Raw genomic sequence first — 24,462 nt, 5'->3', positions numbered from 1 at the left:
ACTTGGTCTTCTTCCATTTTTTAAAAAAATTTCTATAGCATGTTTTTCTAGAGTATCCGCACATGGGTTCAACATCCATCATTTATATAAATGAGATCATACTATGCATATTGTTCTGCAGCTTGTTTTCTTCACTAATATATCCTGAACACTTTCCTATGTCAGCACGTAAGGGTCTACCTCATTCTTTTTCATGGATGCATAGTATTCCGTAGCATGGATATAGCTTAATTTATTTAACCAGTCTCCAATTGATGGATATTTTGGTTGTTTCCAATGTTTTGTCATTATAAACAATGTTGTAATGTTCATCTTTGATTATATATCTTTCAGTGCATTCACAAATATTCTGTAGGATTGATTCCCAAAATGCAATTGCTGAATTAAAGGGTGTGTATGTTTAATATGTTGATATTTCCAAGAACCCTTTTCAAGACGTTATACTTATTTATCTACCAGCAGACAACCCAAAGCTTTTAGCTCTTTGCTTCTGAGCTCTTGAACAGCACGTAGAGAAAGAGGGTTAGCTATTACTGTGTAACAAACCACCCCAGAAATTAGTGACTTAAAACAAAAAACATTTATTTAGCTCATGAATCTGCAGGTTGGAAATTTAAGCTGGGCTCAGCAGAGTAGTGTTTTTCTGGGCTGGGCTGGGCTCAGCTGATTTTGGCTGGGTTGGCTCCTCTGTCTGTGGTCAGCTGGTGGTCATCTGGGGGCTAGATAATTTAGGATGGCCTTGGCTGGGATGAATCAGCTCTGTTTCAACTAATTTCTTATTCTCTATTCCAACCTTGTTCTCATGGTAACAGGTCCCAAAAGAGAGAGAGAGAGTGAAGCACACAGAGTCCCTTGAGGCATAGGCTTGGAATTGGCATACCATCATCACTACATTCTATTGGCCAGGCAAGTCACAGGCCAGCCAAGACTTAAGGGATTTGAGGGGTGGATAAACAAGCCCTACCTCTTGATGGGAGGAGCTTCAAAGTCACATTGCAAAGGACATAGATACAGGAAGGACATTAACTGGGGCCATGAATGCAATTAATCAACTACAGAGGGAGATGCCCAAGTTTAGTTTGTTAAAAAAAATCTTGGCATTAAGATACTGTTCTAATTTCTGAGCCACCAGGCCATGAGTCATTTACTTTCATGATTAGAAGATTAAAAAGATAGTGGTAGTTGTGTCTGACTTTGAAAAATGGACATGGAAGCAATTGGCAGGGGGAAATTCTACTCTGACTCTTTTTGTAAGTTTAGATGCACATTTGGCTGCTATAATAAGATTAAAGTTTATTTATTTCTCAGTAGAAGTCTGGGAAGGCAATCCAGGACTGATCTTGTTTTTCTTCAATCATTAGGGTCCCAAACACCTTCTATTTTGTTGCTCTGTCATCCTCAACTCATGAGTATCATCTCATGGTCTAAAATGGCTGCTACAGTTCCTGCCATTACATCTGCATTCCAGCAGGAAGGAAGAAGGGGGAAGCAGAGGTATGCCTCTTCCCTTTAAAGGAAATACTAAAAAATTCCCCACTTCTGGTCACATCTCTTTGGTTAGACTTTATCCTCATGGCCGCAGCTAGCTGTAGGAGAAAGGTAATATTTAGTTTGGTTGACCATGTGCCCAGTTAAAATTGAAGAAATCTGTTAGTAAAGGAAGAAAGGGAGAATGGATATTGAGGTACAATGTCTACGTTCCCTTTTGCATCTTCCCTAGGCAGATTAGAGCTTTATGAAGAATTTTCAGAACTCAGACCTGCAGCATGGGAGTGAGAGGAACTTTACAGTTTACAAATTACTGGATATCACAGAGTGTAAGACACAGTCTTTGGAGGCCTACAGACTGGGGCTTTGAAACCAATTCTGCTGCTGCCTCATTGTGTTATTTTCTGTGCCTCAGTTGCCTCATATGTAAAATGAGGAGAATTTAAGCATACCCTCGCGGGTGGGATGAAATGAAATACTATGTACAGTGCTCAGCACAGTGCTTGGCTCACAGTGCGAGCATGTGCTGTCACTGTCCTCCCTGTATCCTTTCAGCACTCACCTTACACTGGGAAGGCTGCTTACTGCAAACACCTCTAACTCTCTGCCTGTTGGCTTTTTTCTGGCCTTGGAGGTATGCTTGCCTGTCCTCAGGGCAAGCCAGAAGTGCCATAGAGTTAATGTCCCTGGAAGCAGCCCACAGGAGTTAGCTCAAGGGTGACCAGCCCTCTCTGTGTGCCCAGGACTGTCCCAGTTTTAGCAGCGAGATTCCTCCATCCCAAGAAAACCCTCTGTCCCAGGCATCCTAGCTTAGGTACATAATCCACACTGGCTCCCACAATTCCCCAGTGGGGTTAAGCTCTAGTTGCCCAAGCATCAGGCCAGCTAGAAGTGCAAGATAGTCAACACCTCCAAAATCAGCCTTCAACAATGACAGATGGGGAGGTAGTGAGTAAATACCCAGCTTATGTGCTCCTTGGTTGGGGTTTCTTTGAGGTATGTTGTACACCATCTCCCAGAGTTTCCCAGCAGGAGTTAGCTCGAGTTGCCCACAGCTTATTACACACACCTTTTCCCGGCTTCCTTCCCTTCCCTGTCTTACTTCCTGTCCCCTACAGGTGCTTTCTCTGGTCACGTCCCAAAGAAAACACCTGCCCTTACATCCTTGTCTCAGGGTTTCCTTCTGGAGAAACTCAATCTCAGACAATACATTTGAGCAATTATTATTACCAAACACTTTCTCTCCATTCTCTCCTTTGATATTCACAGTAATGCTGTGAAGGAGATAGACCAGCAGTTATTATTGTTGTTAGGCGTATTAACGTTTCTGTATAGCACCTGAGAAAACTGAAGCTCAGAGACTCAGAGAGGCAAGAGACTTGCAAACAACTGTATCGCGAAAAAGAGGAGCAGCTGAGATTTTAGCCAAGGCCTTCTAGCTCCGTGTGTCACCACCCCCTCATGTCACTACTTGCCTCTTGCACATTTAATGAGTTTTGGTCATGCAGGCCTTGCGTGGTGCACGTAGGTGTCTGATAATACTGGAAATCTCTTTTGTTGGATTTGCCACAGCTCTGAGTGGTGGGGGTTTGGGTTCTGCCACCCTCTGGATTAATTTCTGTCTAAAGGGGCCCCTGACACAGCTGAGTGAGGGATTGTTTCAAGTCTCCTGAGTTACGTCAAGCCTCCCAGGAGCTAGAGACTGTATAGATTTGTTATCTCTGACCCTGTCCCACGAATCCATCAAGATATTGGGAGAAGAGTTTTCATCCCACACTCCTGAGGATCAGATAGCTGGGCTTTTCTTTAAGAAGCTCTCACAAATGAGGTACAAAAGCAGCTGGATAATCCCTCATCTAATGGGCAATAGAAAGTTATAAGCAGGGGTGGTTTATTTGGAAAAAAAAGAGAAGAACCCATCCAGATTCTCGCTTGAGGCTTTACTTCCTTGGTCTATTTGAAACAGCACAAGAGAAAGTCCGAGCTGGCTTTTCAGTTTTGTTGCAGCAATCACAGACTAAGGGATTCTGAATGGTGAGGTCCCACGGGGCAGCCTCCAAACCTGGCTCCAAAGGAATGCCATTTGCAGAGGTGTCTTAACCAAATCCCTCTTCCATCTCTGTCAAAGCTAAAACCACACTGGGCAGGTCTCATGTGTCAAAAGTTTTATTATTTGGCCCTGGCACTTGCTACTTCCCTGCTACTGGAAATAACTTTTTGTTTCTTCTGATGACTTATCTCTAAATTTTAACCAGACATACCGTGGTTTTTCTGAGGGGCTGAGGGCATTCTTTTGTGTTTCTTGAAAGTTCACAAAAGACCAAAAATGTTAAAGCAAGTGTTCGAGGATGACTTTCCACTCATAGAATGTGCTTTTAGTAACTGTAAACTTGGCGCAGGTCAAGGGAACCAACATTTTTAAAAACAGTTATTTTATTTGTTGTTGCTGAGAATATGCACAGCAGAACATTTGCCAGTTCAGCAATTTCTACATGTACATTTCAGTGGCACTGGTCACATTCTTCAAGTTGTACAATCATTCTCATCCTCCTTTTCTGAATTGTTCCTCCCCCATTAACATAAACTTAAAACCCGTTACTGTCAAGTCGATTCTGACTCATGGCGACCTTGTATGAGAGAGTAGAACTACCCCATAGGGGTAGTAATCTTTATGGAAGCAGACTGCCACATTTTTCTCCCACGGAGCAGCTAGTGGGTTTGTACTGCCAACCTTTCAGTTAACAGCTGAGTGCTTAACCACTGTGCCACCAGGGCTGCTTAACGTAAACTTACTGCTCCCTAAGTTTCCTATCTGATCTTTTGAGTTGCTCTTATCAATTCGATCCCATATAGAGAGACCTTAGAAGAGCACAGTGCTCAAGGCAGACTAGTTGAGCTAAACTATTGTTTGGTTTAAAGAAGACTTCCGAGGATATTTTTGGTTTAAGGTTTAAACATTATCTCAAGGCAGTAGTTTTGGAGGTTCATCTAGCGTCAGTGGCTCCAGAAAGTCTGAATTCCATGAAAATTTGAAATTCTGTTCTACACTTTCCCCCTTTTGATCAGGATTCTTCTATAGAATCTTTGATCAAAATGAAGAGAAGCAACATTTATGGAATAGTCAACTCGGTGCGAGGAACTTTCTGTATTTTCAGGACGATCATATAAAATACAGATAGTATTCTCTGTTTCTTGCAGGTGAGAAAACTGAGGTTCAAGGGAGTTAAATGACCTGTTCAAGGTCCTTCAGCTGGTAAATGCAGAGCTGAGGCTCAAATACAGATCGACTTGATTCCAAAGCCCATTCTTTTTATTCTCACTTTATTACTCTGAAGAGGGAAGAAGGTTGGCTGGAAAGCTTTTTTTTTGGAATCCTGGACCTGGGGAGGCTTTGCATATATCTGAAAGGTTGAACTGTTGCTGCAGGCTTACGTTACTTTCTGTGAAAAATTGCATTCCTGAATATCTTGTATCTTCATGGTGATATCAGTCAGTTTTGGGGGTTGTATAAGTCAGGGTTCAACTAGAAAAATAGAATGACTCAGAGTATATGAAACAGAGAGAATTAAATGCAGAATTTGGTTACATAGGAGATGGTGAGGAAACCCAAACATTAACAACTGCAGGAAGCCACCACCACCTTAGACTTGAGGGACAGAGAAAGGAGGAGGGGTGTAAATAGGGTCTGGGAGCTGAGATCTCCTGGTAGAAGCTGGAACCAGGGCAGACCTGCAAGCGGTTGTTGAAGCCACAGAGGAGATGCAGCTCCTTCCAGAGAAGCTGCCTGAGGCAGACAAGGAGGGAGAAATACCCTGGCTTCTCCCTTCCTCCCACCGTCTGACCTCTGCTAATGCTTCCTGTTGGCTGAACCGATCCTGAAGCCAGTTAGCAGTGAGCCTGGGAAGTACAGGGTGGGAGGGGCCCTCTGTGACACAGAGCAGAGGGCTGAAAAATGGCTTCAAGGCCAACTCAGATGCCACCTTAATTTTTATAAATCAAATTCCTTATCCTACTGACATGCCTTCCAGCCTCATCCAGGCTGTATGTTTCTTTCCGGTTTTTCCTTAATAGCCACCACCACTTCAGTGCAAGGGTTCTTGGCTGACTTGTCAACTCTCTGAGCCTGCCTTGGCCTTTCTTACAAAGTTGCTTCTCTGCTTCTCTCCCCGAGTGGGGCCAAACTCTCAAGTTAAACCACCATTTTGGTGTGACTTTATTTGATTTCAAGATTGGATTCAGGCCCCAGTAATAACTTCAGATGCCGATAAGCATGCGACTGGACCTTCTTTCAAATGCCACTTTATTCTCTCCCATCTGCAGACAGGAGCTCTTTGGAGGATGGAGGTGCAGGAGGAATTGGTGCAGGCGAAGGGCCCTTTTTCTGGGGACGGCCAATTATTCAGGTGCTCTAACGGCTTGGAGAACGCCAGTCCTGTCTCCCTCGTAGAGAACACCGTCAGTGGTGTTGATGAAGGCTGGGAGAAAGGAACTGTTCAGTGCATATGCCAGAAGAGACATCCTGGGGTTGCGGTAAGCTAGGACAAAAAAGAAAATGACGGTATTAGGGAGGAGGGAAGAGGAGGAAGGAGGGGAGGAGGTGGCAGTAACTCCTCTGCCCTGCTAAGGCAGGTGCTCCCCGCTGGCCTGGGCTTCTCTGCCTCTCCTGCATGGAGTTCTCTAGCTCAGTAATTACTGCTGGCCGCAGTGAGAGCTGATTTTCTTTGATAGGACCTTTTTATGGGCTCGTAAAAAGGCCGTCCCACTCTGCTGAAGAGCCCAGGAAGTCAAGAGGTTGGAAAAAGCAGAATGACTCCCAGCAAAGTAACCCCACGGTTTCCGGATGCTGACCTATCACAGCCCTCCTTTGGAGCAGGCCTGGCTTATGAGTGTGTGTGTGTGTGTGTGTGTGTGTGTGTGTGTGTGTGTGTGTGTGTGTGTTGGGGGGGGTCATGGCCCACCTCTCGGCAAGGATAACAATGAAAACCAAACCTGAACAAAACAAGCACAACGGGACTTCGTGTGAGAGCACAGCCTTTAGCCTTACATAGCCACGGGACCTGCCATTTTCTCTGATTTTGCACAGGCTGCTTAATCGCCCTGAGCCTCAGTTTCTTCTTCTGTAAAATGGGAATAAAAATAATACCTACTTCCCAGAGTCCTGGCTAAAATATGATGCATGCAAGGTACTTAGCACGGGGCCTGGCACACAGCAGAGTAGCTATACATGGCAGCCATTGTTACTGTTACTAATTAAACAAACCCAAGCACCAGGTTTTCTCTCCAGGTTCTAAAGTCTATACTTGAGTTTTTTCTAAGTTCAGGACCCAGAACTAGAAATTGGGAATACCAGTGCGCTTACAAGGGCAATAGGAAACGACGTTGGAAACTTGACGTGCCTTGGGTAGCTAGAGTCTTTGTCCATTCTGCTTGCCCACAGTGCCGAGATAACAAAATAAACACGGTTATCAGCAACAACACAAAAAATCAATGCCACAAAAGGGCTTTCTATCAGGAAAGACACCTTTATTCCTTTAGGTATGGCATCATCTCCTGTTAAAATCTATAAGGGTCTGGACGCAGCCAGTTGTTTTGCAGAACAGGCTGGGAAATAGGGAAGAAAGCAGATGTAAGATTGAACAGCCTTCTACAAGTAATAATCGGGTGTCGACCCTGTGTCAGGCACTGTGCTTAGAGCAAAGGGACACAGAGAACACAGCATCGTCAGGCCTCCCCTTCAGAGTTCACATCTCCTCAAGGAAGAAGGCAGACCAGAAAATAAAGGATCCCAGTTCTGTGTGGCAGCTTAGATAGAGCCTGTAGCCCGTAGTAAGGAGTCTGCATTCTGGCCCCCTGATCTTCTTCTAAGGAGCCCCAGTGGCACAAAGGTAAAACACTTGGCGGCTAACCAAAACGTTGGCATTTGAACCCACCCAGAGGTGCCTCAGAAGAAAGGCCTGATGATCTGCTTTCATAAAGGTTACAGCCAAGAAAACCTTATGGGGCAATTCTACGTGGGGTCCCTTGGGGTTGCTAAGAGTCAGAAGTGACTCAAGAGTACCTAACAACAACAACAATTACAATATTCTTCTGCTATTTCTTGTTGTCCTTTTCTTCTCCTTCCTTGGGCTGCAAGCCAGTCCACTTCCATTTTTTTTCTCTTTTTGAAAACATTAGGATGCCAACTTAATTTCCATGGTGAAGCCTGTCTTTTCTCCTGCAGGCTGGAACACACTCACCCTGCTGGGACAGGCCCCATTCTCTCCCAGAGGGCAGAGCTTCATGGGAAGCCAAATTATGGTGAGAAGGTCCCTTGGTGAGGCTGGCATTCATCCACTTACCAAATGCCAGGTGCTTAGAATGCAAGGGTGAGAGCAAAACAGACATGGTCCCACCTCCTGAAGCTCACAGAACGGTGGGAGTGGAGAGATGGGCAGAGACCGCTTAAACAAACACATAGGTAACAACGAGTGTGCTGTGTCCTGGAAGAAACCTAAAGAGTGTTTGATAGGGACTGACAGTGGGAAGCCTGGGACATCTCAGCTGACATGGGTAGGACAATGGGACAGCAGGCAGATGAAGAGCAGGGGGAGGGTGTCCCAGGTGAAGGGCACAGCATGGGCAAAGAGGTGAGGTGGGAGATCGTGGCATAGGGTGCTGTGGGCTGCAGGGAAGTGAACAAGGGGCATCAGGTGAGGCTGGGGGGATGGGCAGGGGCCTGATCATGCAGGGCCTCCAAGTCTGCGGTAAGAAGTGTGGATTTAATTTTTTTTTTTAATATTTTATTGTGTTTTCGGTGAAGGTTTACATAGTAGTTTCGGTTCCCATTCAACAATTTCTACACAGGTTGTCCAGTGACATTGGTTACGTTGTTCACAATGCATGAACATTCTCATTATTTCCGTTCTGGTAGTTCCATTTTCATTAATCTAGTTTCCCTGCCCCCTTACATTCTCATCTTTGATTTAAAGTAATTGTTGACCATTTGGTCTCCTATAGGTGATTTTTTAAAGGAGCACAATACTTACATTATTTTTTGAGCCAATTTGTTATTTAGCTTCAAGGTGACCTCGGGTTATTTTCGGTTCAAGGTTTGAAGAGTATCTCAGGGCAGTAGTCTTGGGGAGTTCTCTGGTCTCAACCAGTCCAGTAAGTCTGTTTTTTTTTTTTAAAAGGAATTTGTGGTTCTGTTCAGCATTTTCTCCCATTCTATCAGGGTCCACGTATTGTGGCCCTGATTAGAACGGTTGGTAGTGGTAGCCAGGCACCATCTAGTTCTGGTCTCAGGGTAGATGAGGCCATGGCTCGTGTAGACTGTTTGTCCTGTAGACTAGTTTCTTCTTTGAGTCTTTAGTTGCCTTCTTTCTTTTTTGCTCTGGACAAGTAGAGACCAACAGTTGTATCTGGAGTTTGATTTTTATTAGAGGGTTTTGGTTGAGTAACATGTTCGATGTTATGGATTAAATTATGCCTTCCAAAAAGATACGTTGAAGTCCTAACACCCTCCACCAGCCCCACCTGTGAACCTGTGAACATGACTTGTTTGGAAATAGGATCTTTGAAGATGCTGTCAGTTAACATCAGTAGGGTGGGTCTAAAATAGGGTGGGTCCTAATTGCATCTGAGTGGTGTCCTTATAAAAGAGAAAAGACACAGAGAGATAGAGGAAGGGCACCATGTAAAGCTGCAGCTGTAAGCCAGGGAATGCCTGGAGCTATGAGAAGCTGGGAGAGAGGCATGGAACAGATTCTCCCTCAAAACTTTGGAAGTAATCAACACTGCCGTTACCCTGATCTCAGATTCCCAAGCTCCAGAACTGTGAGACAATACATTTCTGTTGCTTAAAGCCACCTACTTTGTGGTGCTTTATTATGGCAATCCTAGGAAACTAATACACTTGGCTTTGGTTGTGGCTGCAGGGTGGAAAATTTCCTCCTGCAGAGTTTAGGTGGTTGGGAGAAAGTGCCCCCAGCTAGTAACAGCATTGGTAGTCACTCCTCATTCACTCATCCATGGATTTTTGTTGTGCACTTACCACATGCCAAGCGCTGTGCTAAGGACTTTGCACACACTATCTCATGTCATCCTCCCAACCACCCTAGGAGACAGGTACAGTATTATCACCCCCACTTTACAGATGAGGAAACCAAGGCCCAGAGAGTTCAAGCCACCTGCCCAAGGTTACACAGCTTGCAAGCAGCAGAACCAGGATTTGAACCCAGGCAGTCTGGCTCCACCATCTCTGTTCTTACCATTCCCATTCCACTGTGTGTCTCAATCCTCCCCTGGTGATGAGTCCTCACGTCTTCCCACCACCTCCCTTTCCCCATAGGACTTCATTTAAATTGTTTCTTCTGATTATGGAAGGAAGATATTAACTTTGTTAAGACCAAAACACAATACTGGGGTGTTGATAGCTCCCCTTTTGTTCTCCACGGCTTTTGTCTCTCACCCTCAGTGGTCACTTCCCACCCCAGTTCAGTCAGCTTCCTGCACCATCACTTGCAAATGAAGACGGAGCCTGCTTCATGTTGGCTTTTTCAGGCTGATAGCCCATTCGGTTTTGCTTCCTATTGCTCTTCCTCTTCCTCCTCCTCCTTCCACCTCTCCTCCTTGTCCTCCCCTTTTTTTCCCTCCTCCTCATCCTCCCGCTCCTCCTCCTCTTTTCTTTCTCCTTATCCTTTTTCTTAAGTCAAGGCAGGCTTCTAGCCTTGCTGTCAAGTGCATGGTATTTGGTTTGACAAGAGGTGCCTGCCCGCCTGAGGTAGGAGAGGAGACTCTTCCACATTTCTCTCAGCTTGCTCCCACTAGCTCTGGGGCTGGGTCCCTAACTGAACCACCACACTTCCCTGCAAACCTCTTCCTCCGCCGGGGTGCTGCATCTTGGTAAACAATACCTCCATCTGTTGTTTCTGGCCAAGCCAGAAACCCAGCATCATCTTTGTCACCTCTTCCCTCACCCCTTCTCACTTCCAGTCAATCTCCAAGCCATGTCCACTATGCCTTCTAGAGAGCTCCCCAGCCTCCAGGGCAGGCTGACTTCAGTGGTTTTGTTACAGGTTTCTCTGCTTCAGTCTTGCCCCTGCAATCCGTTCTCCACCCAGCATCCAGGAAGCTTAAAACAACAAATCAGAATGTATCGCTCTCCTGCCTAAATCCTCTAGTGGCTTCTAATGACCTTTTGTGCCTGCCTCTGTCCTCGCTTCTGCCACATCCCTACTGTAAGCCACCACCATCTCTCCCTAAATGCTCCCTACCCTCCTAACTGCCCTTTCCGGCTCATCATCCACATTGCAGAAACCTGTTGCCGTCGAGTCGATTCTGACTCATAGCAACCCTGTAGGACAGAGTAGAACTGCCCCATAGGGTTTCCAAGGCTGTAATCTTACGGAAGCAGATCTCCCCATCTTCCTGCGGAGCAGCTGGCAGGTTTGAACCTCCAACTTTACGGTTAGCAGTCAAGCACTTAACCACTGTGACACCAGGGCTCCTTACATTGCAGATAGTGATTCCTTTTCACTTTTAATTTTGATTGAATAATGACTTTTTTTTTGGTAAAGATGACATGTATTAATCACAAGATACTGAAGCAGTACAGAAAGTTTCAAACAGGAGGGTAAAAGAAAATCATCTAACATCCCACCACCCAGAAACAACCAAGGCTAACATGAGGTAATCATAAAAAAACTGACCTTTTAAAAATACAAATCTGATTATGCTTCTCTCCTAATTAAAACTTTTAAAAGAGTGGCTCACTATTGCCCTCAAGATCAATACTGACATTCTCAGCCTGGCTTCGAAGGTTCTGTGAGCCCTAGACCCTGCTCATCTTCTCACATTTCCCCTCCTCATTCTTGTTGCTCTCTGGTCCCACAAGTGGTGTTTGCATTAGTCAGAACATCAGTTGCTGTAATAAATAAGCCTGTAAATTTCAGCGGCTTAATACATTAGTTTTCTGTTCCTTTGACATTGTTAATAAAAAAATGCCTTGAAGAGGCATAGGACTTTAGATTTCCCAAAGCCTCCTCCATGTAGCGTCAGTTTGATCATGTCAGTAGTCCTGGGAGGTAATAATAGTTGTTGTTGTTGGTTGCTGTCAAGTTGATTCAGACTCATGCCGACCCCATGTGTTACAGAGTAGAACTGCTCCATAGGGTTTTCATGTCTGTGATCTTAACAGAAGCAGATCACCAGACCATTTCTTTCACAGTACCATTGGGTGGGTTCAAACCACCAACCTTTAGGTTAGCAGTCGAGTGCAAACTGTAATAATAGTAGTGACCATTTAATAATTAGCAGCTACTAAATGTATGTTCACTGTTTAGATACAGCATCTCTATCAAATCCTACAGATGAGGAACTGGAAGCTCAGAGATGTTTAGTCACTTGTCCAGGGTCACACAGAAAGTTAGTGGTGGAGCTGGGATTAGATTTTAGGTTGTTCAGATCTGAAACCCATGGCCTTAGCCACTGGGAAACACTGTTCTTTTATGGAGTATAAGGCAAGGCTGTTTTTCCATCTCACCTCTGGTTCCATCCTCCCACCCCTCATATTCCAGGCCACTGCAGATTCTTTCGTAGTCACAGACATAGCATGGATGCCCATGCCTCTGGGCGTTTGTTATGCTTTTTCTGGTAGGCATTCTCCACCTGCTGAAATCCCACTTCTGCCGCCATGGCATGGCTGAAATGCCCACCTCCTTTATGACCTTTCCAAGTGAGAATTAATTGCCCTTTCTTCTTCACTCACAGCTCATTGACTGCATTTCTGTCACCTGCTTCATCCCTCCTGCTATTTCAGTGAGCTCTGCACTTTGGCCCCATACTTCTCAAACAGACTCACGAGGGAGCTAGCCCTGTTGGACCAGGGCTAACCACAGCCAAAGATTAAGCATGGAGCATTTTCCTAGAACCTCAGTTTTATCTGATGGCAAGCAGTTGTTTTTGTGGGGCACAAAATGCAAATTTCTGAAGTCTTTTTAAATAAAATATACAACTTCAGAAAAACCTTATGCTTATGATTGGCTGCTTCAGTCCATACCACCAAATCCCTAGTGACCCAAGGCACACACTTTACTGGTTGTGACAATTCGAAGTACAAGGATTGGGGGGTGGGGCACTAGAATTGAAGTGCTTGGATACCATATCTGGTTTTGCCACTTAAAAGTTTCGTGACCTCAGGTCAGTTACTTAGCCTTTTTTGCTTCGATTTAATCATCCAGAAACGAGACAGATAATAGCAGTTATGTGCTAGGATTGTTGTGAGAATTACATGGGGTAATAGATGTTTTAAAGGAGCTTGTCAAAATGTCTGGTACTTGGTGCCCAGTAAATATTAGCTATGATAACTATGTGCCACAAAATTTTAAGTTCCTGTTTGGGTTGTATATTGCTGTGTAATATACTCCAAAGCTTAAGCAGCATAAAATGACAACTATTTTATTATGCTCACAATTTTTAAGGGTCAGGAATTCAAACAGGGCACAGCAGGGGTTGCTTGGCTCTACTTCATGATGTTTGAGGGCTCAGCTGGGGGCTGACTTGAATGGCTGGGGGCGGGAGTTATCTGGAGATTTATTCACTCACATGTCTGCTGCCTAGGCTGGAATGACTCACACGCTGGGCTAGGCTGTTGATCAGAGCACCTACAAGTGGCCATACCATGTAGCTGGGCTTCCTCACAGCATGGAGGTCTCATGGTAGTTGGACTTCTTACATAATGGTTCTGAGCTCCAAGAATGAGCATTCCAATGAACAAGGTGAAAGGTGCATGGCTTTTATGACCTAGCCTTAGAATTTACACAGATTACTTCTGCCATTGGTCAGAGCAGTCACAAGCCTTCCCAGATTCAAGGGGAGGAGACATAAATCCATTCTCTCACTGGAAGACTGTCAAAGCATTTGCAGCCATGCTTCGAAATCACAGCTCCTACATGTAATCCATCTTTCCATTCATTCCTAGCATTAAAAAAACAAAATAAAACAAAATCAGTTGCTTTCCAGTTGCTTATGACTCATGGAGACCCCACGTGTTTCAGAGTAGAATTACTCCATTAGTTTTCAGTGGCTGTGCTCTTTCAGAAGTATAGCATCAGGCCTTTCTTCTGAGGCACCTCTGAGTGGATTTGAACCACTGACCTTTCTGTTACCTGCAATATGTTTTAAAAAAATTGGCATAGCAGTGCTTACGAAAACACCTTGCAGGGGGAGAGTGTGGTTGGCAAAAAACGTAGAAAGCGTGCATTATTTGCATAAAAATATGGTAGTAGCTGAGTGCTTAACCATTAGTGCCATCCAGGCAGTCCTCCAAACCAGTTGCCATCGAGTCAAACTCATTGAGGTTGCCTTCCTAGCTTGGTGCCTTGAATGTAGGAATGCTCGTAAATGTTCATTAATTTAAAATTTACAAGTGGAGAAGCTGAGTCCCAGAGACAGGATATATTTTATTCAGGGGCCCCCAGCTAGCAAGTGGTTGAACAAGGACTAAAATTTAAGTCTTTCTACACCCTGTCTGATTCTCTACCATCTACTCCATGCAGCTTTCCTTTCCTCACACACCTTGAAGCATAGATGCAATTTTGTAAGGGCAAATAAAACAATGTTTCTGAATCTGCTGTAATTGGCTCAGACAGATGAGAAGTCGTAAATTCAGATATCTACACAATCCTGGCAGGTCACCTAAATGAATAAACCGATCCAGGTATAAAAAGATAAATGTCAGTGGAAACTTGGCCTTGGGAGACAGTAGAGAGTGGTAGGGATTGTAGTGAACAGGGGAGCCCATGCCCCGTTACTTTGCTCCAAGTTAGGTTGCCAAGTGGCTCTGTAGGCCCAGAGCTGCCATATTTTTCAAGAGAAGCTGGAACACTGGATTTTAGAGTAAAATCTCCCGATTTGTAGATCTTGGTAACTGATTCCCATTTAAAGCATTATGCAGGCCATAGATAGTAGAAGCTAAATAAAACACACATGGGCGCCAAATTCAGCCACACAGTCTGCTGGTTTGTAAGCTCTGATTGGGAGTTTTGGCTTTGCATAGGGACATTTGATGATTTTCAGTTGCAGGATAGAAACCTGCATTACTCTGGGTCAGACAACCATTAGCTTCATTTTTTTACTCCAATTTGAAATCAGTCAGGACAATGCTAAGAAAATAAAACGGTCTTTTAAACACAGGCAGCACGTCCACCTTTAGTGAAGGCTGGTTTCCACCCTGGGCCTTTCAAAGGCACTTTGGGACTGAGAGAAGGCAGGCGGGGGAGAAGGGCAAAGAATTGATCACTCTTGTTGCTGAAAATAAACATCTTTACAACAGAGCTGTAAAAGCAAATGAGGTAATAAAACATGGAGCTGAAAGGTCAGGGTTTTGGGGGAGAAGGTTCTGTTCTGTTCTGTAAACAATTACAGTATGGAGAACCCCAGATCTTAAATCATGGATGTCGTGCTTTTTGTAAAAGATGAGACCTATGCCTTTCTGAAAAGTGAGGAGGGAATATTTTCTTTTAGAATGTTTCAGTTTTCTTCCCAGAATGTGAGAAGCACTTAGAACACAGGGGGATGGACCTATCGAATAGGACAAAAATACCATCCTTTTAAATTTATTTTTGCCATTGAAGTAACAAATATTATATTAGTAGAAAAGTTGGTAGATATGGTTAAGCATAAAAGGATAATATAAACTATTCATAATCTTACTCCCAAGAGATATATTTTCTTTTTTTTTTTAAATAGTTTGAAGTATATCTTTCTGAATTTCTTCTATGCATGTTAGGGGCCATTGTGAGCTTTGGGATGCTTTAGATGGCATCCGGTTAGGGGACCCAGGAGTGTCTGAATCCAGCCTTGGTTCAGCCACCCCTTTTCTCCCAAGGTCCCCAGTGGAGATAAATGTACACAGATGAGAAGAAGGTGCCATTTTATTATGAGCTGGACTATTGCTGAAACCCCCATGCTCTCCTCTTTGGTAAGCTGGGCTGGAGCACATGGCTGATTTTTAAGGCTTAATAGGGATCTTTGTCCTTCTCCGTTATGGATTGAATTGTGTCCCCCCAAAATTTGTGTCAACTTGGCTAGGCTATGATTCCCAGTATTGTGTGGTTGTCCTCCATTTTGTGATTTGATGTGATTATTCTATATGTTGTAAATTCTAATCTCTATGATATTAATGAGGCAGGTTTAGAGGCAGTTATGTTAACGAGGCAGGACTCAATCTACAAGATTAGGTTGTATTTTGAGTTAATCTCTTTTGAGATATAAAAGAGAGAAGTGAGCAGAGAGGAGAGGGACCTCACTACCACCAAGCAAGAAGAACCAGGAGCGCATGTGAACGCTTAACCACTGCGCCACTAGTGCAAGATTAAGAAGACTTGCTTAAGGTCATGCAGCGAGAAAGTGACAAAGCCTAGGTTTGAACACCAAGTTGTCTAGATTTCAAAAGCCTCTGTGCCTCCTTTGAGGAGCCCTGATGGCACAGTGGTTAAGTGCTTGGTTTCTAGCCAAAAGGTCGGTGGCTCGAACCCACCGGGCACTCTGTGGGAGAAAGATCTGGCAGTCTGCTTCTGTAAAGATTTACAACGTTGGAAACGCTACGCGGCAGTTCTGCCCTGTCCTATAGGGTCTCTATGAGTTGAAATTGACTTGATGACAGTGGGTTTGGCTTTGGGTTGATGCCTCCTTCCAAAGCCATACCACATTACATCACTTTCCATCCCAATGTAACTTTCACCGGGTGGATAGAATCGCCAACTGAATCTGAATTGGAAGGAAATGGGGAGGTCAGTGGTGTTCCCATGTCACACTCGAGCATGCTCTTTTATCTGCAGCCTCTTTGCTACAGTTTGTTTCTACCCTACTGTTTCTTCAGTCTGGGCCACCATGCTCTCCATTAACCACAACCTTTGGTCATCGAGTGGGTTTTGTAGAGCACGAAGCTAGGTTGATGTTCTGAGTATGTGCACCCGTTCAGGTATTGTCGTGCTTCCTCCCTGCCTCTGAGGCTGAGGTGGAGTTGTTTGGTTGACTCCACCAAACATGAGAAACAAATTCTACCAAACGGGAAGAACAATGCCCAACAATACTGGGTGGTCGGAGATGAGAGTTCACTTTGGTGAGAAGCCGGGAATACATCGGAAAACAGAAATAATGCTCTCCTCCCAGGTCTTTGCATGGCTGGTTCCTTCTGAGCTCTCAGCTCTCAACCAGAGTTTGGTAATGACAAGACCAGGGGAGATTTGGACACCGTTATATTTGACTTCCATTCACGTGTCTAACGCAGGATTTCCGTCTGCCTGTTGAGAAAAGATAAAGCAGTGTGGTTTTTGATTCTGCTCAGAGTTTAAAAATACGTGCTAATCTCCATTCTGTACAGGGATCAACTTTTCTTTTAAGAGTTTTTTTATTATAGTAAAAAAAAAAATATATGTATATATTTAACAAAACATTTGCCAATTCAACAATTTTTACATGTACAATTTAGTGACATTGATTACATTCATCATGTGCACCCATCACCACTATCCTTTTCCAAATTATTTCACCACCATTAACAGAACCTCAGTGCCCCCTAAGCAATGATGCCCCTCTCCCCCTCTTCCCATCCATGGTAACCACTAATAAGCTTTGCTCTCTATACATTTGCCTGTTTCATATAAGTGGGATCATACAATATTTGTATGGGGATTAACTTTTGAACCTGCTATCAACATTTTATTCAGGAACCTCAGGTTTGTACTTAACTGTCTACAGTGGTTCTGTGACCCGTTTGATAGTATTAACCTTGACTTTGTATTGGTTTTGACATCAGAGGCAGAGTATGAGATGACACAGCCATCACTCTGACTGGAAGACACGGGGTCACTTTGACTCACAGTTCTCTTGTGTCCTTCACCTCCCATGTGATATAAAGCCCTGACTTCTCTACTTTTGAAGTGACCTTTGCAACCTTTCCTCCCTGCTGCCATCACTCATTACTTCATCCAAAGCCTTGCCATTGCATTTGGGATAAAATTCACATTTCTCACCATGACCTGCAAGACCCTGCATGAGTCGGCCTTTCCCACCTCTCCGACCTTTCCCCTCTCCCCATCACTCGCCCTGCCGCAGCCACATAGCCTGTCTTTTCTCCCTTTCATTTGCTGTTTCCTCTGCCTCAAATGCTCTCCTCCCAGGTCTTTGCATGGCTGGTTCCTTCTGAGCTCTCAGCTCTCAACCTAAGCCAGAAATGCCTCCTCTGACTGTCTTCTCCAATGATGCCCCCTGACATCAGAGCACCGACTGCCATCTGGCATAGTCTTACTGATTTACTTGTTTATTGCTCATTGTCTGTCTCCCCACTGGAATGTGAGCCCCAGGAAGGCAGGGACCATGTCTGCCTTGGTCTTCGCTGCATCCCCAGCATCAGAATAGTGCCTTGCACTGGTCCTCAGCAATTAGAAGACGCGCAGTAAGTATTTGTTGATTGAAGGCTGGGACTCCTGCAACACCCTCCTGACTGGTATGCCATTCAGCCCGTACACTCTTACTGGAAAACTCCTCCTGAAGCTGAAAGTGTTTCATCGGCTGGGCAACAAGCTTTTGTTAGCATCTCAGCCCCTCTTAGCCCTGCCGCTGCCTTGTTCAGACACTTAAGTGGCTCTTCTCTGCCTGCAGTGTTCTTCTGTGGCTCTCTGCCATCATCCTCCTCAACACTCCTGCTCACTCGCCAAAGTAACCCTCATCTCCGATTGCTCAGTATTGTTGGGCATTGTTTCTCACAGTTTGGTGGAATTTGGTGGGAGGACCCAGGGGGTGCCTGAGTCCTGACTGGCTCACGCCACTCGTCTCCTGGCTGAGGTTTTATGCACACGAGGGGCGGTGGCAAACAGGAAATCAGAGTTCCATTTGGTTTATTGCTGGCAAGTGCCCCATACCCCCATGCAGGTCTCTTTGAGGCAAGTGCCTTAATCTCAAGGTCCAACTAGGACCTGTTCTTTCCTCCAAATGCTAGTCTTACAACTGAACACCAAGTTAAGATGATTGTGCTGAAGCACGGGAAGGGGAGAGGTGGGAGAAAGGGAGAGGGAAGGAGAAAGAGAGAGGCAGACAGAGAGAGGTAGCGTGTAAAATAGCTGGCCTTCCCTAAGAGGCAAGCCCCTGAGTCCACCAACCCAGAAGAAGGAGAGAGAGAGAAAGATAGCTGGCAGGCCTTCCCTAAGAGGCCATTCCCTGAGTCCACCAATGCAGAAGGAGTGAGAGTGAGAGAGAGAGAGCACCATATCACAAGAGTGAGTGATCTAAGAAAGAACGGTGAACCAGTCCACTGGTGAAGGACCCAGGCAACGTCCTGGGCTCTGGGGAGCCCTCAGGTCAGGCCAGGCCTCTGGGTGGGGCTGGGGAGGTATCCTCTTTCCTGTACTCAGTCTCCCCAGGACAAGCCATTCACACTCCTGCATCCCCTCCTTTTACTCTTTGTTTTTGCTCGAAGTGGTCTTTCCTTCCATGTAGTTTTCATAGACAATTACTTTAGATTTAAGACAAACTGCTTGATCTTTCCCAGCCTCAATTTCCTCATCTGTAAAATGGGAGATAATGCCAACCCATAGGGCTTTAAAAAAAAGTATGTATAACGACTGAATGAGGAAAAGCATGCAGAATGCCTAGCACATTCAGAAGTCACTCCATCTCTGTTTCCTCCTTTGATCTGAGTTCTCACACCTTCTAGCAATTTGTCGGAAATTTTCTACGCAGCCTGGGAATGAAATCTGCAGTAGAGTTGTCAGATAAAATGCAGGACTCCCAGTTACATTTGAATTTCAGATACACAGTCAGTAATTTTTTAGTATAAGTATGTCCCAAATATTACATGGGACATACTTATATAAAAATGTGTTCATTGTTCATCAGAAATTCAAATGTAACTAGGTGTCCTGTGTGTGTTCCTTTTTTTTTTTTTCTTCACACTTAATTTTTTTAGAGCAGTTTTAGGTTTACAGAAAAACTGTGCAGAAAGTCCGGAGAGTCCCTATAACCCCTCCTTCTGGTGCACAGAGTTTCTCCTTTATTAACAGCTTGCTCTCCTGGGGTACGTTTGTTACTGTCGAGGAACCAGTATTGATACATTATTATTAAGTAAAATCCATAGTTTACATTGGGGCTCACAATTTTTGTTGTATGTCCTGTGTTTGTAGTTGCTAAATTGGGTAATCCTAACCCATAGACAAGGGAGCCCTGGTGGTACAGTGGTTAAGTGCTTGGCTGCTAACCAAAAGGTTGGTGGTTTGAGCCCACCAGCCACTCTGCAGGAGAAAGATGTGGCAGTCTGCTTCCATAAAGATTACAGCCTTGGAGGGCTGTGGGGACCATGGTCTCGGGGAACATCTAGCTCAACTGGCATAACATGGTTTATAAAGAAAATGTTCTACATTCTGCTTTGTTGGGTGAGTAGCGTCTGGGGTTTTAAAAGCCTGTGAGTGGCCATCTAAGATACTCCACTGGTCTCACCCCTTTGGGAGCAAGGGAGAATGAAGAAAACTAAAGATACAAGGGAAAGATTGGTTCAAAGGACTGATGGACCACAACTACCATGGCTTCCACCAGACTGAGTCCAGTATAACTAGATGGTGCCCAGCTACCACCACTGACTGCTCTGACAGGGATTACAATAGAGGGTCCCGGACAGAGCTGGAGAAAAATGTAGAACAAAATTCTAACTCACAAAAAAAGATCAGACTTACTGGCCTGACAGAGACTGGAGAAACCCCAAGAGTATGGCCCCGGTCACCCTTTTAGCTCAGTAATGAAGTCACTCCCGAGGTTCACCCTTCAGCCAAAGATTAGACAGGCCTGTAAAACAGAACGAGACTAAAGGGGCACAAGAGCCCAGAGACAAGAACTAGAAGGCAGGAGGGGGCAGGAAAGCTGGTAATAGTGAACCCGAGGTGGAGAAGGGAGAGTGCTGACATGTCATGAGGTTGTTGTCATAAAACCAATATGTGAACTCACTGTTGAATGAGAACTAGTTTGTTCTGTAAATCTTCATCTAAAGTACAATTAAAAAAAAAGAAAAAGATTACAGCCTTGGAAACCCTATGGGGGAGTTCTACTCTGTCCTATAGGATCACTATGAGTTAGAATCGACTTGATGGCAATGGGTTTAATCCATAGAAAAAGATTAGGGTGGGCCTTCAATCCAATGACTGGTGTCCTTATAAGAGAAAGCAGGGAGGATATTTGAGACACAGACACAGAGGGGAAGGCCATGTGAAGGCAGAGGCAGAGAGTGGAGTGATGTGTCTTCACGCCAAGGAATGCCGAGGATTGTCAGTGGCTACTGGAAGCAAGGGCTTATCTTCACATTTCCTATTTCGACAGTGTCCACCCAGAAACTTGCATCAGGGTCTGAATTCCTGCAATTATGATTTCAACTAATTTGGGCTATGAGTACATCAGCTGCAGCAAAATGTACTGTGTGCTGTTAATCAGAAATGCGCTCTCCCCTCCCCCATTTCTGGGATTAAGAGCAAAGGGGAAGGAGTTAGGGGACTCCACTTGGGACAGATGCTAGATGCTTTCACAAGCACGGCCACCACCTGAATACCAACGAAGCTGACTGCATGTCTGGAAGAGTTTGGAGGACAGAAGTTGCTGTTGGATGCAGTTGAGCTGGCTTGGTTTCAGTGTTAGGCTGTGCTTGTATTCGTTTCCACTTTCTCGACGGAAGCCACATGAAGATTCTCACAGCGCCAGGTGCCTACTAATGCTTGCTGGGATCACCTCCCAAATAAACTACTTGTGCTTATATCCTAATGTTGGTGCCTGCTTCTGGGGAAAACCTGCTCAAGTTGGGGACTGATCCTAGTCCAGTGAGGAGAGCTTGTTGTTAGCTGCCATTGAGTCAGCCCCTGATTCACGGTGACCCCACGCACAGTGGAAGGAAATGCTCCCCTGTCCTGCGCCATCACCGCCATCAGTTGTGGATCAGACCATTGTGATCCACAGGGTTTTCATTGGCTGATTTTCAGAAGTAGATGGCCAGGTCTTTCTTCCTAGTCCATCTTACTCTGAAAGCTCTGCTGAAACCTGTTGAGCATCATAGCAACACACAGGCCTCCACGCACAGACCAGACGGGTGGTGGCAGGGGTGAATTAACTGGTAAGCAAGGCACCCATGGGCTTACTTGTGCTTACTTACAATTTCACCTGTTTAGATCTGTCCCTGGGTGGTGGCTGTGCATGAGGAGCATTAGCTGGGAATCAGGCCTGGGTCTTCTGCATGGAAGGCAAGAGTTCTACCACTGAATCACCACTGCCTCTTTAGGAAGTGGCATTTACACTGAACCTTGAATGACAAGTAGAAATTTAGCTAGGTGAAGACAGTGGATGAGTGTTCCGGAGTATCTCACTCAGGATTCTTGTTTGCAAGCAACAGGAAATAAATCTGGCCAACTTAAGCCAGAGTGAGGAGAGCTGAGTAGCCCCAAGTAATAATACCTATCCCTTCCACATGGAAGGAGCCCTGGCGGTACAATGGTTAAGTGCTCGAATGTTGACTGAAAGATTGGTGGTTCAAACCCATTAGTTGCTCCATGGGAGAAAAGACCTGGTGATCTGCTCCTGTAAAGATTATAGCTAGGAAACCCTATGGGGCAGCTCTACTCTTGCCTGTAGAGTCCCTATGAGTCGGAATCAACTCCACGGCACACAACAACTTTCATATGGAGAAGAGGTGGGCAGGGCCTCAGATGAGGAGGAGTTTGGCTTGTGTGGGGAAAAGAAAGATTGTATATAGTGGAGCAGAGGGACTGAGATGAAGTTGGAGTGGAAGGCTGGGGCCATGGAACCTTGCTAGCTTCTTGGTTTACTTTTTATTTTTAGTGAAAGAAAATTTCCAAAAGTAACTTTGAAGCATTCGATTTCATGGAAGGAGAAATCAGGGTTTGTAGGCTGGATGATGCCCCCTCCTCTGAGATTTGAGCAGAGCTGGACCTAAGCTTGCTCATGCACAAGTTTAGAGGCCTTCAGGGAGCACAGAATTTATGGAGGGCAAACTTGTAGGCAGACATGCGTCCTCACTTAGAGAAGCTGCAGCAGCTGGTTTCTCCCGAGAAGCTGGAGGATGCCCACGAGCGACATCCTAGGTTGTTGATGCTCTTAGGGGCTTTGCATTCCCAGGAGGCGGTGGCATGGGGAGGAGTTCTCAAATAGTATTCTGCGGCACCCTGTGGATTCCTTTGAGCTTCCTCTGAGTTGGGCTGTACAGAAGGTGGGACGCAAATGCTTAGGGTCATGAATTGTTTGAAGAGAGTATTCTGCTGCTAAAAAGCATTTGAAAAAGAGCTCAACCTGGCTTTGAATCCACCACCTCCACTGATTAACTGTGTGACTTCAGGTACATTAATCAGCCTCTCTGAACTGATTTACCTTCCTTCTCCCCTCCTCAAGTACCATCATCGATACAGTTACCTAAAGGGTGACTGTAACAATTGATTTAGATCCATTCTGCCATTGACTCCTCACAGCAACCCTTTTAGATAGATGTTTTCCCCTTTACTTCACAGGTGAGGAACTAGGCCTGCGGAGATCTCAGTCACTTGTGCAAGGTTACCCAATAGGCTGCAGATCTAGGATTTAAACCCAGATCTGTCTGACTTCAAGCCAGTGGTTTTAACCACTAATAGAGTGGTTGTCAGGATAAATGAGGACTTATATATATTGCTTAGCTCTGTGCCTGGCACGTAGTTGGCACATAATAAATTGTGGCAATTGCACTATTCACCTTGGTTACATGATTGGGTATTTGAAAGCCCAGAATGTAACCAGGTCTTTGGGGACACTTGCATAACAGAGAGAGATTTTATATATTCAAGAAGAAGTGCAGACAGCCCTAACTTTATTCCTCTCTCCCAGGTATAGTCAAGATGTTAATAGTGCCGTCTTCCAGGGGCACTGTTATGTATTGAATTGTGTCCCCCAAAAATATGTGTATCAGCTTGGCTGGGTCATGATTCCCAATATTGTATGATTGTGTGCCATTTTGTAATCTGATGTGATTTCCTTATGTGTTGTAAACTCTATCACTATGATGTAATAAGATGGATTAGCGGCAGTTACACTGATGAGGTCTACAAGATTAGATAGTGTCTTAAGCTAATCTCTTTTGACATATAAAAGAGAGAAGTGAGCAGAGACACATGGGAACCTTATACTACCAAGAAAGCAGCGCTGGGAGCAGAGTGTGTCCTTCGGACCTAAGGTTCCTATGCAGAGAAGCTCCCAGACCAAGGGAAGACTGATGTATCACAAGGACCTTCCTCCAGAGACAACAGAGAGAGAAAGCCCTCTCCTGGAGCTGATGCCCTGAATTTGGACTTGTAGCCTACTGGACTGTGAGAGAATAAACTTCTCTTTGTTAAAGCCATCCACTTGTAGTATTTCTGTTATAGCAGCACTAGATGACTAAGACAGGCACATAACCTCATTGGGCTGCCCAGGTGGATGGCGGTATCTCCAAGAGGAGAAATGGGGCCAGCAATGGAACTGACCTTGAAGATGGCAGGCTGCTGGTCATTAGTCAGATGCCAAAGGAGCATGTATGGATCTATCCAGTCAGCAAGTGTTCATGGAGAATCAGCACTGTGTTAGGCCCAGTAGGGGTGGAGGGCAGTGAAGGAGTGGAGTTGCAGGTCCATTCGCTTATGAGTCCAAAGGGACACTCTCTGGGTGACAGCCAGTGCCTTCTATAGTGGGGAACAGAGAGGCACATCTGTGCTCTGGGGCGTAGCTCTGTTTGTACTTAAGGCTCTGTCAGTAGATGAGCTTCTGAGTATTTAATCTTCGTGACTTCAAGGAAATAATCCAGGGGACTAGACTGTCATGTGGAAATAGAACTACCTAAAGGAACCAGAGAGGGTAGTGGTGGTTCAGTGGTAGAATTCTCACCTTCCATGCAGGAGACATGGGTTCGATTCCTGGCCAATACACCTCAGGTACAGCTACCACTGA

At 45.0% G+C, this 24,462-nt stretch overlaps 1 protein-coding gene across 1 annotated transcript in view; it reads left to right on the top strand.

Moving 5' to 3' along the window:
* The first annotated feature begins 17,598 nt into the window (after positions 1-17,598).
* RPH3A (rabphilin 3A) overlaps positions 17,599-24,462 on the top strand; it is a 184,272-nt gene continuing 177,408 nt past the window's right edge. The window contains exon 1 of the mRNA XM_004379062.2: positions 17,599-17,926. The gene's annotated coding sequence lies outside the window, so the exon portion shown is untranslated. The remainder of the gene's footprint in view (positions 17,927-24,462) is intronic.

This window comes from Trichechus manatus, unplaced genomic scaffold (assembly GCF_000243295.1).
Source record: "Trichechus manatus latirostris isolate Lorelei unplaced genomic scaffold, TriManLat1.0 scaffold00061, whole genome shotgun sequence".
Taxonomy (NCBI): Eukaryota; Metazoa; Chordata; class Mammalia; order Sirenia; family Trichechidae; genus Trichechus; species Trichechus manatus.
This window is presented reverse-complemented; position numbering and strand designations above follow the sequence as displayed.